General features: G+C 38.5%; 1 protein-coding gene across 1 annotated transcript in view; it reads left to right on the plus strand.

The window, feature by feature from the left end:
* mgat4c (mgat4 family member C) overlaps positions 1–19569 on the plus strand; it is a 132015-nt gene that overhangs the window by 36382 nt on the left and 76064 nt on the right. The window contains exon 5 of the mRNA XM_080875531.1: positions 14537–14607. The gene's annotated coding sequence lies outside the window, so the exon portion shown is untranslated. The remainder of the gene's footprint in view (positions 1–14536; positions 14608–19569) is intronic.

Raw genomic sequence — 19569 nt, forward strand, 5'->3', positions numbered from 1 at the left:
GTGGCTTATTGGTGAGAATGAAGGCTACTTGGACACGATTTCGAAAAATACCTCACCCTATCCCGACTGGATTTGACCGCGTCAACTACTGGCACTCTCTGGACACGGCTTACACCTGCCTGACACCTGTTGACGGGCTTACGACAATAACCCCGCGCCAGCGTCCCCCCCGTCTTCGCTCAGGTGGAGTAAACCCTCAGAATCTACGGCCGATAGGTCGGGCACCCACATCGGCCGCTGAGCCACCTGTACCACTGAGATTAAGTCTTGTTAATGCACGATCGCTAGCAAATAAAACTTTTATTCTTAAGGACTTAAGGACCGATCGGGAACTGGATCTAATGCTTTTAACGGAAACTTGGCAGAGAGTCGGTGAGTCCAGTTGTTTTACGGAACTTTTCCTATGGGCTCAAAATGTGGTCATAAATATTTTGTACTTGTAAAAAAGATTTGTATGTGTAAAAAGAATTTGTGTATGCGTAAAAAAGATTTGTATGTGTAAAAAAGATTTGTGTGTGCGTAAAAAAGATTTGTGTGTGCGTAAAAAAGATTTGTGTGTGCGTAAAAAAGATTTGTATGTGTAAAAAAGATTTGTGTGTGCATAAAAAAGATTTGTGTGTGGACTTAGAAAAAAAACCCCTGCAAGTTACAAGTACGGATTTTGACCCTATTTTTCTTCCTTTCATCTGATTGGTCAATGTCATGTCAATCACAAATGTAACAATCCAATCAGAGAACAGATGGGTTTGGCTGTCAGAGGGGCCCTTTTTTTCCTTGAAGGGTGATACAGTTGAAAGCTGGAGGATCTCTATCTGGTTGTTCAGTGATGACGCGACGAATCCTACTTCCGGGTCTAAAGTAGTCTGCGTTTAATATGGCTTTTGTGTTGTTAACATGTTTAATGCTATGTATTTTCTTCTATTTGATCTCAAAAAGCTCCTAAAACAGTCAGTGATCACTGTTGACCTCCCTCGGCTTTTATTACCACTAATCATTTATTTAAGCTCAGTTTTTAAAACCTTAGGATGTAGCTACAGCCCAGCCCATGCAGCAGTATATGAATGACTAACCTCGTATTGTGGATGGATTATCTCAGTTGTTCTCCTGGCTGAAGTTTGGTCCTTTTACAGCATCCTGCCATGCGATTACATTTGTTCCTGACCACCGAGAACACTCACGTTAACTTTTATCGAGTGGAAAAAAAGTTAGCTTGTTTATATTATGCTAACATAGCTGTGTCGCTAGCGGTCACGTAGCACATCATTATATACCAGCTAGCCCAACTTCAGTAACCCTACAAACGTCACTGCTGTTTAGTTTTCTGTCTTAATTTATGCTGGAAGTGATAGCAGAGCTGTACGTTTTAATTTGTTTCCAAAACCCAGTCAGGACATGCTATGTTGTATTTAGATAGAAGCTAGCGAGCTAACTTCCTGCTAACTTCTAACTCCGTTAAATGTCATAAATTCCGTTTTCATGGATGCCTGGATGTTAAACTCAATTGTTACACCTGGTAGAGCAGAACGCTGATCATTTTATTAAAGATGAAAGACTTTAGATAGTTTTTCAACTCTCAGTAATGCCATAGTGATCGTTTGATATATGGACCTGCAGCGGAGTTTAGACCCAGACACGGCTAGTGACGTCAGACTGAACAATCGGATATAAATATCCGATAGCAGCTAGGTCCCCTAACTTTCAGTAGCTGTTGAAAGGAAAAAGTTGTGGTATATCAGTGGTTAGAAATACCATTATTACTTTAGGATTAGTTTAACACAAAGTCAGGGCTGACCCAGGACCATTGCTGTGAGTCACAGTGCACAGCATAAAAGTCCTTTCACATTGGACGCAGGATGTGCTGCTAATACTAACTGCTAACTAAAAGCAAAGGATCCAGAATTTGTTGCGCTGGCTGCTGAGCTCTGTGGGTTTTTGCAGCAGCTCTACCTGTACTAGATGCACCTGCTCCTTGTCTTTTCTATCTCTGACTTTATGTCCTCTACAAGAGTTTCTGTTTTTTTTGCTGGTTCCTCAAATGTTCAATAAAAACATGTATGCTAATTCATAACGAAGAAAGCTTTGTAATGAAGACTGTCATTTCCAAAACACTGCCCGCCCCCACCCCGCGGTCCGCAGCGCTGTTGAAAAGGCTGTGGAAGTCCCTGTATTAAACACGTAGACCTGTGACACAAAAATCACCAAACTCTGACGACCACAGACTGTTTTCCTTCGTGGTGATGAAGGAAAACGCTGGGTTGGCATGTAAAAGGGCATTTATTCCTACGGTGGCCCCTAGAGACAAAGCACGTACAAACTCCAAAACACTTGCAAACTCCAAAGCACATGCAAACTCCAAAACACATGCAAATTCCAAAACACATGCAAAGTCAAAACACTTGCAAACTAAAAAACACATGCAAACTCCAAAACACGTACAAACTCCAAAACACTTGCAAAATCCAAAACACTTGCAAACTCAAAAACACATGCAAACTCCAAAACACGTACAAAATCCAAAACACTTGCAAAATCCAAAACACTTGCAAACTCAAAAACACTTGCAAACTCAAAAACACATGCAAATTCCAAAACACAACGGAAGTGCTCCAGGACGCTAGGGGCAGTGTTGAGCTCGAATTGCAAAATAAACGGCAAGTTTGTCTGTATGGAACGGTCTAGTCTCCGTCGCGCTTCCCAGGTTGCCTAGCAACCATGATACTAACCGCTGGAAACATGTCATACAACTTGGTTTGACAGAAATGAGGGAGAACATATTTTGTTCATTTGTTTGTTTGTTTCTACAAGAGCTTTGTGTGATTTGATAAGTATCTGAGGCTGAGACCACAGGACAGTAAAACATGATTTTTGGGCTTCATTTCTGTACTGAACAGTTATTTCAAGATTAGTTAGTAAATAACAATTAGCCAATGTTGTTCATGAGACTAAAGTCATATCACTTTGGTAATGTAAATATAATATGGCCAATATTATAGTTATTATATTAATCATTATTAGCTATTACAGCAGTGAACATGAACTCTGTGTCAAATACTGAGCTTCAGTACAGATTCAAGTTGCAGTTATTTATATGTCTTATCACCTTAAATCTTCACTCAAAGACAAGTATCTTTGACAGTGCATATATAAGTGTATCATATATAAGAGACAAATGTTGTTCCTTCAGTATGTTGGCATTACTAAATTTGGCTCATTGCTTACATATATTTATTAAAAGAAAATGTACAAGCTGTGATAACTGTTTCTGATAAAATGAAGAGTAGACTGATATATGAAATATTCCTTTATTGGGTGAGAAAATCAGACCATGTCATAACTGCTTTAAGTCATACAGAATAGATATCAGAGCCTTAAACAGGCTGGCTTCTGCTAAATGGGTCAAACTGGGCAGAAAGTATACAAACACATAACATCCTTATAGAATATGATGTAACACTATAGATCAACTTACCTCAGAATATATAAAGCATATAAACAATTACAGCAATATGATGCAACAAACACAGCAGTACTACTAATCCAAAATACTCAAAGCTTCATAGAACTGAAACAAACATTTATTTTTAGCTCCATTCTGCTGCTGATACATACTTTAGGTTTCTAAACATTACACTTGTTGCTGCCTTTCATAGTGTGTAACTTGAAGGCCCTGAGTACTTTCTCCCACACTGAAAACACTGGGATGATCAAATTATTTGAACATTACCTAATAAGACTGATTCAGGACAGACAATTAGTTATTTTAAACTTTTCTAGCAGTCCTTCACAAACAGGGAACAGTCTGTCTATTCTCTCCATCTGTCAGCTGCTGCTGGCTCTTCCTCCTCCTCTTCCTCACACACTGTTGAGTTTGTCCTGGTGGATCATCAGGGGTGCAAAGCCTCACAGATGATGTGCAGCAGTGTGTCCCTCAGTCTGTCCTCACTCTGGACACTTGCAGGTGTCACACATGGAAATCAAATGTGTGATAAGCTGCAGGATTCAAACACAAGTGTAACTTATAAGCACATGTTCATACTTTTATTACACAATCAGAGAGAAAGAAAAAGAGAGCGAGTGCAGGACAGACAGACAGGTGACAGTCTCAGGTGTACACACTGCTACAAAACAGCACAAAAGAAGGAGGATTTAGTGTTTGTGTTATTAAGAAACAAGAAGAGTTCCCAGATGGTACAGTGGACACATGTGTGACCCCTGTGATTAAAGCATCTTTCTTTCAGCTTAACGAGTGAACCGTCAGCTCGTTCAAACACACGTTAAAGTCTGTTTGGCTCGACACCACCGAACAGAGGCAGCAATATAACATAGCTAACATTAACAGTGCAGTGGATCCTGCTTGTGCCGTGATATTCAGGACTGCAAACCGAGCAGCATCACTGACTTTCAGCTTGTTGTGTTTGTGGATATATGACTGACTTTAATTATCCACAAAATCATCACAATCTCTGTAAGATTAAGGTCGACTATATATATATTTTTTGAAGTAAAGGCTTTAAAACCAAGTTAATTCTGAAAGTACAGACATCGCTAATGTCACATAACTTTCCCGACATGTGGCCAACAAGAATGGTTTAATGTTCTTCATTAAAAAAATATTTGCGCATAAATAAGTGACATAATATTCAGTACTTACTTCTGAAAGTTTACTCTTCCTCCGCTCCGCTTCCACCGTTTTTTTTCCGGCAAAATTATCCACACCACCACCGCACTATGAAGTCTGGGATATGTTGGGCCATGAAGGCTACACTGACCCATCCTTAAAATTCAGGGAAATTAAGGACGCATTTGAGGGCCGCATTTCGAGCAGCCTTTGAATTGGGAAAGCCTTCTCTTGTCGCTGTGACGTAATCGGCCTTAAAATGCGGCCTTTAAGGCTGCAAACCCCAAATCCGGTCATTGGTACTTCCTGGCTTGTGTAGTTACTAGGTAACAAAAGCTCAACACTGCCTCTAGCGTCCTGGAGCACTTCCGTTGTGTTTTGGAATTTGCATGTGTTTTTGAGTTTGCAAGTGTTTTGGAGTTTGCAAGTGTTTTGGAGTTTGTACGTGTTTTGGAGTTTGCATGTGTTTTTTAGTTTGCAAGTGTTTTGGAGTTTGCATGTGTTTTGGAATTTGCATGTGTTTTGGAGTTTGCATGTGCTTTGGAGTTTGTACATGTTTTGGAGTTTTATGGAGTTAAATCAGGGCCATAATGTTTGTGTAGTTAAAAGAAAAATTTGAAATCAAAAATATGTAAACTGAAAGCAAAAGTCACATTTTTCGAGTGAACTTTTTAAAAGAAAGAGTTTGATTTAAAATAAAATCAAACGTTTTGAATATTTGTATTAACTGAAAACCCAATGGTTCTTTTATCTATTTCTCTGAGTAGACTTTATTTAAAAATTTTCAGTAATCTTTTTTTCATTATTATTATTTTTAAAAAAATCTATTCAGTCTCAGATTACATTTTTTCAGATTCAGATCTTTTAAATTAATGTACAAAAAAAATTCTTCAGGTTCGGATTTTTCTCTCAGCTTCAATTTTTTTTTTTCACTTTCAGATCTCTTATTTTTCAGTTGCAGACTTTTGGCCCTGTTCTGGCCTGGTGGGCGTGGCTACACAGAGAGGGGCGGGGAATCATGAGTGACAGCAGACCGCTGCAGGCTCAAGATGGTCCATTTTTCATGTTGCCTTCAGGAAACCTGGAAATGAACATAATTTATCAAACACCTCCTGCACTGTATTATTTGATAATGTTTAGAAAACATGTCATGCATAACTGCTAAAAGTCAGTTACTAAAGCTCTTTCAAGCAGTAATGTGTACAAATTACGCCGTAACTGATCAATGTCTTAACCAAGACAAGAACTAACAGACTTAAAAACTCCTTTGTCCCACACGCCATCAAACTGTTTAACTCCTCTCTGGAGGGGAGAGGGAGGGGAAACAGGAGGACAAAGGAGGGGGGAACAACTAAGCTGTAGTGCCTCTTCACCTCACTGTACAATACCTTGTGCAATACTTTTTGTAAATAGTCAACAGTGCAATAGACTCAATACTTGAAATGTGCAATTCACTCGTATTTTTATTTTTTATTCCTATTTATTCTATTTATCCCCTTTGTATATTTTATTTATATTTGTCTCTGTATTTATATATGTGTGTGTGTGTGTGTGTGTGTGTGTATATATATATATATAACAATTCTGTAACTGTAACTTCGGTCGTTGCTGTGCTTTTTGGAAGTCGAATTTCCCAGAGGAACCCACCCGAGGGATTAATAAAGTTCTATCTTATCTTATCTTATCTTATCTTATCTTATCTTATCTTATGAGACGTTTTCCCAGCCACTACGTGAGAAGTGGTCATTTCCCATGCTCTCAAAGTAGCGCGCATTGTATCGGGTGGGGGCTGCTGTTAACTTGTCCCTCAGTGAACGATGGCGTCGTCTTCCAACAACACTGCTGGCGCGAACAATCAGGTGAGTTTTTAAGTTTGGAACAATTACACTGCAGTCTGTGAATACTACGAATTTAAGAAGTGGCTATTGTTACGGTTAATTTTTCGGCTATTCTGTTTTTTTTATTTTATAACGTTTTTTGCTGAAATGCTAGCTCAACAGAACCAGATAATGGATGGATGAGAGTCTTGCAATAAATTGCTGTAGCGCAGGTGATGAAGACTGCATCCCAAGCCCGATTAGTTATGGAGTCTTTTAAAATGTTTTCCATATTTTTGGGAAGGATCAAATTGTTAATATTACTTTACCTTTCGAAGTAAGTTTCAGCCGAAAATGATAGCGAGGCGTTTCTGTTGAGCTAGCAAAAAACGTTATAAATTAAAAAAACAGAATAGCCGAAAAATTAACCGTAACAATAGCCACTTCTTAAATTCGTAGTATTCACAGACTGCAGTGTAATTGTTCCAAACTTAAAAACTCACCTGATTGTTCGCGCCAGCAGTGTTGTTGGAAGACGACGCCATCGTTCACTGAGGGACAAGTTAACAGCAGCCCCCACCCGATACAATCCGCGCTACTTTGAGAGCATGGGAAATGACCACTTCTCACGTAGTGGCTGGGAAAATGTCTCATAATTGATCAGTTACGGCGTAATTTGTACACATTACTGCTTGAAAGAGCTTTAGTAACTGACTTTTAGCAGTTATGCATGACATGTTTTCTAAACATTATCAAATAATACAGTGCAGGAGGTGTTTGATAAATTATGTTCATTCCCAGGTTTCCTGAAGGCAACATGAAAAATGGACCATCTTGAGCCTGCAGCGGTCTGCTGTCACTCATGATTCCCCGCCCCTCTCTGTGTAGCCACGCCCACCAGGCCAAAACAGGGCCAAAAGTCTGTAACTGAAAAATAGAGATTTGAAAGTGAAAAAAAAAATTGAAGCTGAGAGAAAAATCCGAACCTGAAGAATTTTTTTTTGTACATTAATTTAAAAGATCTGAATCTGAAAAAATGTAATCTGAGACTGAATAGATTTTTTAAAAATAATAATAATGAAAAAAAGATTACTGAAAAATTTTAAATAAAGTTTACTCAGAGAAATTATAGATAAAAGAACCATTGGGTTTTCAGTTAATACAAATATTCAAAACGTTTGATTTTATTTTAAATCCAACTCTTTCATTTTCAAAGTTCACTCGAAAAATGTGACTTTTGCTTTCAGTTTACATATTTTTGATTTCAAATTTTTCTTTTAACTACACAAACATTTATTTACTCCATATAGTTTGCATGTGTTTTTTAGTTTGCAAGTGTTTTGGATTTTGCAAGTGTTTTGGAGTTTGTACGTGTTTTGGAGTTTGCATGTGTTTTTTAGTTTGCAAGTGTTTTGGAGTTTGCATGTGTTTTGGAATTTGCATGTGCTTTGGAGTTTGCAAGTGCTTTGGAGTTTGTATGTGCTTTGTCTCTAGGGGCCACCGTATATTCCCTTCAAAGACCTGCAGTTCAAAAAAAGCGCCCCTCCGACAGCCAAACCCATCTGTTCTCTGATTGGATTGTTACATTTGTGATTGACATGACATTGACCAATCAGATGAAAGGAAGAAAAATAGGGTCAAAATTCGTACTTGTAACTTGCAGGGGTTTCTAAGTCCACACACAAATCTTTTTTACGCACACACAAATCTTTTTTACACATACAAATCTTTTTTACGCACACACAAATCTTTTTACGCTCCTTTTAAAACTATAAACTCGAAACCACGACCAGACCCATAGATAAATAAGGCCACTCGTTCAGCCAGACGAGAGTGCAGGAAGGCTGAACGTAAGTGGAAAAAAGATGGGCTGCAGGTGTCCTTTCTCATGTTGAGAGACAGTCTGTACAGGTATCAGGACATTGTTAAAGCAGAAAAGTCAAGGTTTCTTTCTAATGTTATTGAGAATAGCTCCAATAATTCTCGGGTTCTTTTTTCAATTATTGACTCTGCCCTGAATATTTCCCCAGCTTCTTGTGTTAATATTTCCTCACACACCTGTGAAAGGTTCTTGCAGTTTTTTATCAATAAGATAAAACAGCTTCGATCTATGATCGCCCTGCCTTCACATGACGTGTCTAAAATAATCACCTGCTCTGCTGTTTTTGATCAGTTTGAGCCTGTGTGTCTTGATCAGGTGGAGGAAGTATGTAGTGGCACAAAGACCTCATCGTGTCCAAATGACATTATTCCAACACATCTTCTAAAAAAGATTTTTAAGGTTGTCAGTTCTGACATTTTAGCTATTTTTAATAGCAGCCTTAGCTCAGGTGTTGTGCCAGCCTGTTTTAAACATGCTGTTGTACAGCCTGTACTTAAAAAACCTAATCCTGACTCCTCCGTCCTCACTAACTTCAGGCCTATTTCAAAGCTCCCCTTCCTGTCGAACATTTTGGAAAAGATTGTGTTTGTTCAGCTGCAATCTTTTCTAAATGGACACAATGTTCTTGAGAGGTTTCAGTCTGGTTTTAAAACTCTTCATAGCACAGAAACTGCACTTTTAAAAGTTCTTAATGATCTTTTATGACTCAGGTGACTCAGCTGTGCTTCTGCTTTTAGATCTGACCTCTGACTTCGATACTGTTGATCACAGCATTTTAATCTCACGGTTGGAGCATTGTGGCGTAAAGGGCACCCCATTAGAGTGGTTCAGGTCATACCTGTCTGACAGGACCTTCTCTGTGAGCTTTGGCGATTTTATCTCTTCCTCAGCTCCCCTTACTTGTGGTGTTCCCCAGGGATCTATACTGGGGCCAATATTGTTCTCCATTTATATGCTGCCTTTAGGTCAAATTTTTAGAAAATATAACATTTGTTTTCATTCATATGCCGACGATACTCAGATCTATCTTCAATTGAAGGGAAACAGTCCTGCCTCACTAGAACCCTTACTTCAGTGTCTCGGTGAAGTTAAATCCTGGATGGCCTCTAATTTCCTTAACTTCAATGAGAACAAAACCGAAGTGATAATATTTGGACCAAGCGGCAATCCCAACACTTCTAATTTTAACCTGCACAGTCTTGAGCCTTTTGTCAAATCACATGCCAAAAATTTGGGGGTTATATTTGACAGCAATTTCACCTTTGAAAAACAAATTAGCTCAGTCGTACAGCGGTCTTTCTTCAAACTGAGGCTTTTATCTAAGGTGAGATCATTTTTATCTTTTAAAAACTTTGAACGAGCGATTCATGCTTTCATTATATCCCAGCTGGACTATTGTAACTCCTTATATGCTGGAGTCAGCCAGACCTGCCTGGCAAGGCTGCAGTTGGTCCAGAATGCTGCAGCTCGTCTTCTGACACGTACTAAAAGATGTGAACACATTTCCCCGGTACTTGCCTCCTTTCATTGGCTCCCTGTCCGCTTCAGAATTAATTTTAAAATTGTATTGTTGACTTACAAAGCTCTGAATGGACAGGCTCCCGGGTATTTGTCTGACCTCTTGCAGACTTATACCCCCCTTAGATCTCTTAGATCAAGTGATCTTTTGCTTTTAGCTGTACCAAGGTCGAGGCTGGTTCACAGAGGTGATCGAGCATTTGCAGTCGTAGCGCCTAAGCTGTGGAATAATTTACCCCTACACATCAGACAGGCTCATACTGTCAATCTTTTTAAATCTTATCTTAAAACGCATTTTTATTTACTGGCTTTTAATACAGCATGAGAGTTATTTGTTAATTCATATTTGGTGTTTACTTTTAATACTCTAAGTTGTTTTATTATGTATGTTGTATTCTTGTACAGCACTTTGGTCAACGCTCCTGTTGTAATTAAATGTGCTATATAAGTAATTAAACTATTAACTAAACTAAACTAACAAATGTTTTCTTACACAGTGCATGTGCTAACTGCTAGCTTAACTGTAGCTTAACACAAAGGAGCTTGCAAAGAAAAGCGTCTGGACTTCTTTAAGTTGCTTGAAGACGTTTCACCTCTCATCCAAGAAGCTTCTTCAGTTCTAAGGTCAAATGGTGGAGAGTCCCAGATATAAACCTAGTGGGAGTAACCCCCCACAGAGGGACAAAAGGACCCCCTGATGATCCTCTAATCGCCTGAGCCAAGGTGTGAAACTGGGTGTGGGTCCCAATCAGCCAGAGTTTCGGGTGTGTTCATTGTGAAACCTGGCCCCACCTTATCATGCGAATTCCTGAGGTCAGTCCAGACGCTTTTTTTTGCACACACCCGAAACTCTGGCTGATTGGGACCCACACCCAGTTTCACACCTTGGCTCAGGCGATTAGAGGATCATCAGGGGGTCCTTTTGTCCCTCTGTGGGGGGTTACTCCCACTAGGTTTATATCTGGGACTCTCCACCATTTGACCTTAGAACTGAAGAAGCTTCTCGGATGAGAGGTGAAACGTCTTCAAGCAACTTAAAGAAGTCCAGACGCTTTTCTTTGCAAGCTCCTTTGACTACGATGACCTGGATGACTGAGAACCTTCACAGACATGTAGCTTAACACATTAACTGTAAGAGCTACAGAATGATTTTAATGCTGTATAAACTATAGTATGTTAAGATTTTTGTGTTTTTAAATCTAGTGTCAATGTTATATTTGTCATGATTTAAGAAGCTGTCAATTGCATAAAACTATCAGCAGTCAATCATTAAAAAGCTGGGTGTGTCGCAGTCACATCCAGCAGGTAAGTGAGTGGGCTCTTGCTCCAAAAATGCAAGATAGCCCCCATAAGATCCGACATCACAGTTTATAATTTGAGACAGTATGTTGATTCAGTCGCAAGGAAAATGCTGCCTCTAGAAATACAGAAAAGAGAATGCTGCACAAAAGAACTCACCAGATGGACTGGTTTTCTTCTGTTTAAACAGTACCTCTAAAGCATGTGCTACTTAATCTCAAGAATCTGCAGCTAATTTTTGCAACCAATCACCATGCACACACCCATCTATAACTGAATGTGTGCACATAAGGATGAAAGCAGGCAGATTTAACTTTTAAAAAGGTTGCAAATATATAATTCTAGTTATGTAGTTCGTTGTTATGATGTAGGTTTAACAATACTGATTCTGGTCCGGTGAGATCTTTTAAAAGCTTTTTTTTAAAAGAACTGGTTGTGATATTTTTCTTCACATAAGGCTGTTCTGTTGTGTTCATAACTATCTATCTCCTCTTTTTTATTTGTATTTCTTTCTACATTGTAGATACAAACTGAAGATGTGAAATATATCAAGTAAGATATATGGAATAATGTAGCAAAGAAAAAATTAATAAATAACTCTAATAATAACTAAATATGTCTTATATTTTAGATTCCTGAACGTAGTCACCCTTTGCTTTTTTGACAGCACTGCAAACTCTTGGCTTTCTCTCAATTAGCTTCATGATGTAGTCGCCTGAAATGGTTTTAATTTCACAGGTGTGCCTTGTTAGGGTGTTTGTGGAATTTCTTGCCTTCTTAAAGGGGTTGGAACCATCGGTTGTGTTGTGCAAAAGTGCATAATCAGAAGAGATTTGTTTGGGCCAAGAAACACAAGGGATGAACATTGGACCAGTGGAAATCTGTTCTTTGGTCTGATTAGTCTAATTAAGATCTTTGGTTCCACCTGCTGTGTCTTTGTGTGACGCAGAAAAGGTGAACGGATGGTCTCAACATTCATGGTTCCCACCGTGAAGCAGGGAGCAGGAGGTGGGTTGGTGTGGGGATGCTTTGCTGGTGACACTGTTGGGGATTTATTCAAAATTGAAGGCACACTGAGCCGGCATGGCTACCACAGCTTCTGCAGCAACATGCCATCGCATCCAGTTTGCGTTTAGTTGGACCATCATTTATTTGTCAAGAGAATAATGACTCCAAACACACCTCCAGGCTGTGTAAAGGCTGTTTGACCAAGAAGGAGAGTGATGGAGTGCAGCACCAGATGGCCTGGCCTCCACAGTCACCTGACCTAAACCCAATCGAGATGGTTTGGGATTGGATGGGCTGCAGGGTGAAGGCAAAAGGGCCAACAAGTGCATCTCTGGGAACTCCTTCAAGACTAGGCAATTGCATTAACAAGCAGTTGAGCAGGTGTACAAAGTGGCTGCTGAATGCATATTGCTAATAAGCGCATTCCTGTGCCTACATTTAGACAACATCCACTTACCATAAAACAAAAGTTCTAGCATGCTGACTGCTAGAAATATGTTTTGTGTATCTGTGTATTTGTTACACCAGTGTGTAACAATATCACAGTAATAATAGCAATGTAAGACATGGAACATGTCTTTTTTGCATGTGTAGGTGTATGTGTTTTAATTTGTTTTGCTCATGAAACCCTCGCTAAAGGATATTTTCCTGAAAATGATAACCTTCAAGTATTCCCTTGGTATTTCTGAAGGTATTCTGAGGTGCTATCGTTCTGTTGCTCTGAATAAAGGGCAGTGGGTTGGGGGTATTATAAAGTGCAGATGAGTTGCTAAGGTAGGACTGTATGTGGGTGGTTGTCTCTCAGGAGTTTTTCTGGAAGCTATGGAGGTCACAGTAGAAAGGTGCAGTAAATATGCTTTGTGCCAGCACAATGTTGGGAGTAAAATCCTTCTCTGCTCACTCGATGAGAATATGATTTTTTGCACTGAAGCTTGCTTAATCCATCCTACATACCTTAGCTAAAAACAGTCAAGCCTCTATTTATCATTTGGTTCAGTTCAGTTTAAATTTTATATCTCCAAACCAGAGCATAAGTAAATTTTAGACACCTTACATATGTAAAGTCAAAAGACCCTAAATAATGGCAATGCACCCGTTAAAGATCCAAACTTTCTAACAGGAACGGACTACGGAGACCTTGCTAACAACTTGTACTAACAGGTGGAGAAATAATAACAACCTAACAGGGACAGCTCACAAATTTCTGACTTACAAGACATCACAAGGGTAGAGATTGTTACATTTTAAAATATATAAAACTGTGTTTTAGTATATTGCCATGGAATTAAACATTTCTGAGGTCTGATTGGTTCACAGTTGCATCCTTTATACCCTGACTGTAGATATTAATGCCACAGAAGAATAAAACACCATTAATTGTAATTTGTAATTGTAATTTACTTTTTACAAACATGCCTCAGGACAAAAGCTGTTAAGTGACAAATGCAAGTGTTCAAAGGTTATATAATTTTCACTCAGAACAGTGGAAAAGGAGCCTATTAAATTACTTGTGCATTTTACATTAAAAATCTCACATTATCTTACCTTGCAGAGAGATTAGGCTCAACTGATGGTCCCAGGGACATGCTAACAAGTAGCTCATTAGTTAGCAGTGATTGAAGCTACAAAATAAAATACACATAGCACCTTTAAAGCTTTCAGGCAGTTACAAAAACTGATCTGTCAGAGAGGTCCCTCTTAAAGACAGTAGCATTTTGTATAATTCTGAAGGTACTGCGCTCATTTCATTCTCCCTGACAGTAATCCCAGCCCTAACCCTTTAAAGAAAAACATCAGATCAACAGAAATCACACAAATTTGGATTTGAAACTGATTTTCGCCAAAATATGACATGTTTGTATCCCAGCGATTTAAACTGATACAATGTAATGTGTAAATAAAAATACTCCTAATATTGCAAAAATATATATGTAATGTCTATATAAATTATGTTTTAGAGGGAAAAAGGAAGGAAGAGTACTGTAGAAACAGTAACCACCTTAATTCTTGGGCCACAAAAACCAAGTGAGTGAGAAGCACTTTGTAAAATGAGGTCATCCCCACACATCCTTTGATCCCTCCATTCTTCATCTTGGAGGCAAGTGGCATATAAGAGGATCTATCTTTGTGAACAGTTTTGAGCCTCCAAAATTACAAACAAACTAAAGGCAGGGGATCGATACAGTGTGTCTCACAGAATGATGAAGTGGCACTTCAGAGGGTGAAAATCAATGTCGCGTTCCCTTTCTCTCCTTCTCCTCTCGCCATCCTTCTTTGTGGGTCCTAACCTAGCTTCACAGTCCTTATACCACGGTGTTAAAGTGTGTATGTTGCTTGGAGCTTGGTCTCACACTGTGATTTAATAGTCCTTTGTTTTTTTTTATTCCTTTTTAGCCTGGAAGACCCCTGCCACTATGATGTGTGAGCACACCCACCAATAATGGCCCATAGGATACACAGTGAAAGTAAGTGCTTCTGGTCTGATTTATGATTGGAATGTTCCTTCACCCTTTACTGTCCTTCTGAACCTCAGCTCATTTGTTGAGGCAGTATCGATCAGGATTACATAGCAATCATTAAATCATAGCATGGCACTTGACATGAAACTGCCAGCATGAAAGCAAATATTTAGTACAACACATGCACTGGACAAACAAGTTCATTTCTGTGCATTTTTATAGCTCATGAAGTGTTGGAAGTGAAGAAGCCATTTACAACTTTGGAAAAATAAAAGGAAGTTGATTATATATATTAAACAAAGAATTAACAAAGCTTCCCAAGGAGAAAATTGGATTTCAAGTGCTCTGGCAGTGGCTAGAAATTAATTGTAGCACTGTGGCAACTTTTGAAGATCGCATTCACAGCAGAAGGAAGCATATTTTGCCTCAATACTGGGACATTGTCCCCAAAGAAGTATAGGATTAGGTTTTGTTATGTGTTACTTACTGCTTGAGTTGAACAGTTTCAGTATCTGTTTTGCATTTACTGCTTTCGGTTAAGAAGGAGTTTTTCAATTACTGGAGCATGATTATATTTGGGTTGGGATTTTCAGGTTATGGCATAGACTAATGTACATCATTCATGTTTGTCTTAGTAATATTGTCTCAATATCAGTTCCCACTTAAATGTGGTACTTTTTGTGATGGATTCTACCAGAAACATTGGTAAGTTGTTTGATGAGCATGTACTGTACAAATATGTACAAAAAGAAAAAAACTGTCTAAAGTAGCTGACAGTTTGTGGTGTAGGTAAACATATGGCAGTTTCAGGCTGCTGGTTGGCACATCTGTAAATCTGATCAATATATTTATGGTCCTCACAAGGATTAGGGTTCATTGATTAGAACAAATATATCAAACTGAAGTAGTACAGGTAGTTAGTATAGATAGTGTGTAAACTGTTTGCCCACTTCCTGATTTCCTGTATTTTGTATGTTTGTCACACTTAATGTTTCAGCTCATAAAGCAAATTTAAATATTTAAATCACTTTTTCACACAGGGCCATGTAAGATTGGATTTTTGTTTCCCACTTAATCGTAAACAACTTCATTTAGAAACAGCATTTTTGTTTTTATTTGCGTTATCTTTGTCTGATATTTAAATGTGTTTGATGAGCTGAAAGATCTAAGTGGGACAAACACACAAAAAAATTAAAAAAAAAAAAGAAGCACAACTGTAGATTTCAGTTGTGGCCTGATGATACATCCCTATAGTTTCAAGAGGTTTTATCTAACAAAACCAGCAGGACGGTGTATGCAAAAAGAAAACATTGCCAGCATTGTGTACTGTGATTTACAGTTCTTGTAGTGATGAGTTATTATTTGCACTGATAACCGTGTCACTTCAACATCATCAACATTGTCTCAAAATTTCTTTAGTACCTTGAATGTAGTCATGTTCCCTTTTTCTTGTACAGTCTTTGCATTACTTGTCTCGATGTGTGGATGTATAGGACGTAATCTGCATGCACATAATCTGTATGAGTGAATGTATTCTGTGTTTGAGAGGAGTCTGCAATACTGTTCAGGGCGTTACTTGCTTTTGTGATGTTGGTGAGCTCTGAGACAGCCCCTGTTGGTGCTGGAAGGCAGCGCTGTCAGCTATCTTCCTGTCAGCCCTGCCTCAAGTTCTAGAGCTGAAAGATGAAGCCTGAGACAGGTATCCACGTAGTGAAGTAGTTGGGGGAAATAGATATGCATTTATCTTACTCCCCATCTATAGTTATCTATATACCGTATGTAGCTACAGAGTCTATTTGTCTTCTTTTGTTTGTCTTTGTCTGTCTCCAGGGGTGCAGCATGGGGTGAAAGGCTGCTGTGTTTCAGCAGTGAAATATTCATAGTATGTGCAGGGAGTTTGACGAGGAGCACTTGACACTTCCATAGTCACCACCCTCATTTTCATTTCCTCTCTGGCGCTGGCACTTTACCTCAGAGCTCCGCTGGTCTTTCATTCAACACTGTATTATAGAGGCTCAGTACATGATGAAAACAAGCCCACAGCATGCTGCTTTCACATTTCATCGCTGAGTGAATGTGATGTTAAACAAAGAAAAATACTGCATATTAGTGAATATTTTAGCTGTAAATCTCAAATATGAATTTTTATTACTATTCTCTGAAGGTTTTCATGGTAAAATTGTTCATTGAGATGCTTTTTGCCATCCCTCTTGTGCTGCGATAATAGCAACTTGGGAACATTTTCAGTTTAAATTCAAAACGGATGATATATTCAACATCGGTTGTACCTGACTTCCAACATTTCCCTGTCTTACATCATCAGTCAAAAAACTCAGCCAAACACACCCAGTCGGATTACAGGTTTAATTACAGAATATCACGATAAAATAGAAATAGAATTCATATTAACAAGACAGGATTGGTCTAGTGAAAAAAGTCTGACCTCTTTCTAAAGCTGCATTGCACCTTGCCCCTGAATTATGGAATTATTGATTTGGTGCGTCTCTGTAAAGAATTCAACATTTTCTACCTTTTTATTCTCTTGTATAGTGATAGTATCTTAACAGCATCTTATCTAAATATAGGCATCTATCCCAGAAATAAGGAAGTAACTCAACCAAAAAGGTTTCAATATAAATAACAATTTTTCCAGTTTAGATTTCTATAAAAATTCATGTGAGAAGGTTTAACAACAACAAACCACAGGATCATAAGCTCTTTTTTTAAGGAATTATGTGCAAAAATCTCATGTCATCTTTCATTTTTTTATATTTTGCTAATAAAATGGAAACTACCTGCTGTGATTTATTGAAACACCTGAGCATCGACAAAGACTGTCGAGCAGATAGTCAAGTTCATACATACACACTTGCACAAACTTCTCATAATGTGCCTGGCAACTTCTCTCAGTCCTGCTACCGTTCACAAACACACACACTTCCTCTTACAAAGCTCTTCACAATAAAATGAGCCATGTATAATGCAAATGCTCTTTTAAATGTATTAAACATATTGCACTCCTTTTAAAAGGAATTGCAAAAAATTTTCTGAAAACTTTCATTGTGATTATTTTACCATTATTATTACAAATTATAAGTTGATTGATAAAAATAAATAAACCAGTTAAAGAACAACAGGAAGATGTGAAATAACAGATAAAAAACAAAAACCCACATATACTGAATAAATCAATAGCCTAACACATAATAGTTCTTGTTTGTTTATACAAAATCAGTATTCATATGCATCATGTTGAAAACAACAATGTTGATATTTGTAAATAAAAAATATTACATTTATTAATCATGTAAATTTCCTGCACCTGTCATAGACGTCCACATGATGCCCAAAAAAATTACCCAGTCCAAAGTTCAAATGTTGAACATCTTGATGTCGAGGCTGTGTCATGGTTGCATGTCCAAATTGCGAAGTTCGGATGTCGTCTAGATGTCCAGAATTGGTCATGGACCAACGGACACAATATAGACACATTTATCCAACGTCCATTGTTTAGCAGGTAGGAACCTGAGCCAATAGGTGTGCTATTTAAGCTGTTTTAGTCTGCTTACAGCTGCTGTGCATCTGCAACTCACTTTGCAACCCACTGCATCTGTATCTGTTGTAATCATTGTCACATCTGTTGTCACTGATGCCTGCTTTGTTGCTGCTGCTCTCTTTGCTTCGAGGCTTCCATGGTTTAACATGAAAGGCTGGTGAGGTCTGCTATCAGGACATCTTGTCAATATATACTTTTCACCAAATAAAAATAGCAGTCGACCATTCGCCTTTTGACTTAACTCTGACTTTTAGGTTTCCTGGGAACCTGTTGGGTGTCAAGTAAATATACTTCCAATTTAATTATATTTAGCTTCAAAGTTTTTCTGACTGTCAAATAATATTTAGTACAATAGTATTCATGTACACAAACAGCAGTATTACCTTTTTGACACTATCATGTTTTGCTAAGAGATGCTGTGCTTTTTTAGCAGGTGCTTTAGTCTTCTATCCATCCACTTTCGCTTAACAATACTCTCATCATTACAGGCAGATGTGAAATGTAAACATGAGATCCGAGGTTAAATGTCACATGATATTTCAATGCAAACTATAACGTGATATTTAGAGTCCTCATATATTAGCATAGTTTCCTTTTTTTTATGACTCAGATTAGATTTTAATATACAACCCCCCCCCCCACCCCCCCCAAAAAAAATAATAAAAACCACCCAAAAGATAGCAGAATGGACATTCCCAGTAACAGCAACAGAACAAATTGAGAATCAATGCATATTTCCATCCCCCCCCCCCCCCCCCCCCCCCCAAAAAAAGAAAGAAAAAGATGCCAACATTTCACATAGACCAGATTACAGCTATCCTATTTAGTCCGACCTTAACTACTTTAGCTGGATACGTCACTGACCTGTATGTAGAAAGTAGTTAGCCCACTTATCATTATAGTCGTCCAGTCTATTTAGCAGTCTATATGATAATCTTTCATAAGCTGCCACTTGTCCCAAAGAGGTATACCACTGAGAGAAGGTAGGAGTCGATGAGGCCTTCCACTCTTCCACCAACAGCTTCCTCCCCAGCATAATCGCCGTTTGTACCCAATGAGCAAGAGAAGTGGATAAGTGACTCAAAGCTGAAGGGTCTCCTAATACATAAAGACTGTTCATAAATGGGACCCCTTGACCTACAACCTTCTCTACTACAGTGTGAATATGAATCCAATAATCTTGGACTTTGGAGCACCCCCAGAGCAAATGTTAAAGTGTGCCACTTCCTTGCTGGCATTTCCAGCATGCATCATCAGTCGCTAGACCCACCTTATGTAACCGTGAGGGTGTCCAGTATACTCTATTTAAAATCTTAAATTGAACCAATCTTGAACGCAATTCGCGTGACATTTTTTTCAGATTCCTGAGGATGCCATTCCATTCCTCCACTGTAAAGTTGAGATTTAAGTCC

This window comes from Rhamphochromis sp. 'chilingali' (assembly GCF_963969265.1).
Source record: "Rhamphochromis sp. 'chilingali' genome assembly, chromosome: 2".
In the NCBI taxonomy this organism is placed as follows: Eukaryota; Metazoa; Chordata; class Actinopteri; order Cichliformes; family Cichlidae; genus Rhamphochromis; species Rhamphochromis sp. 'chilingali'.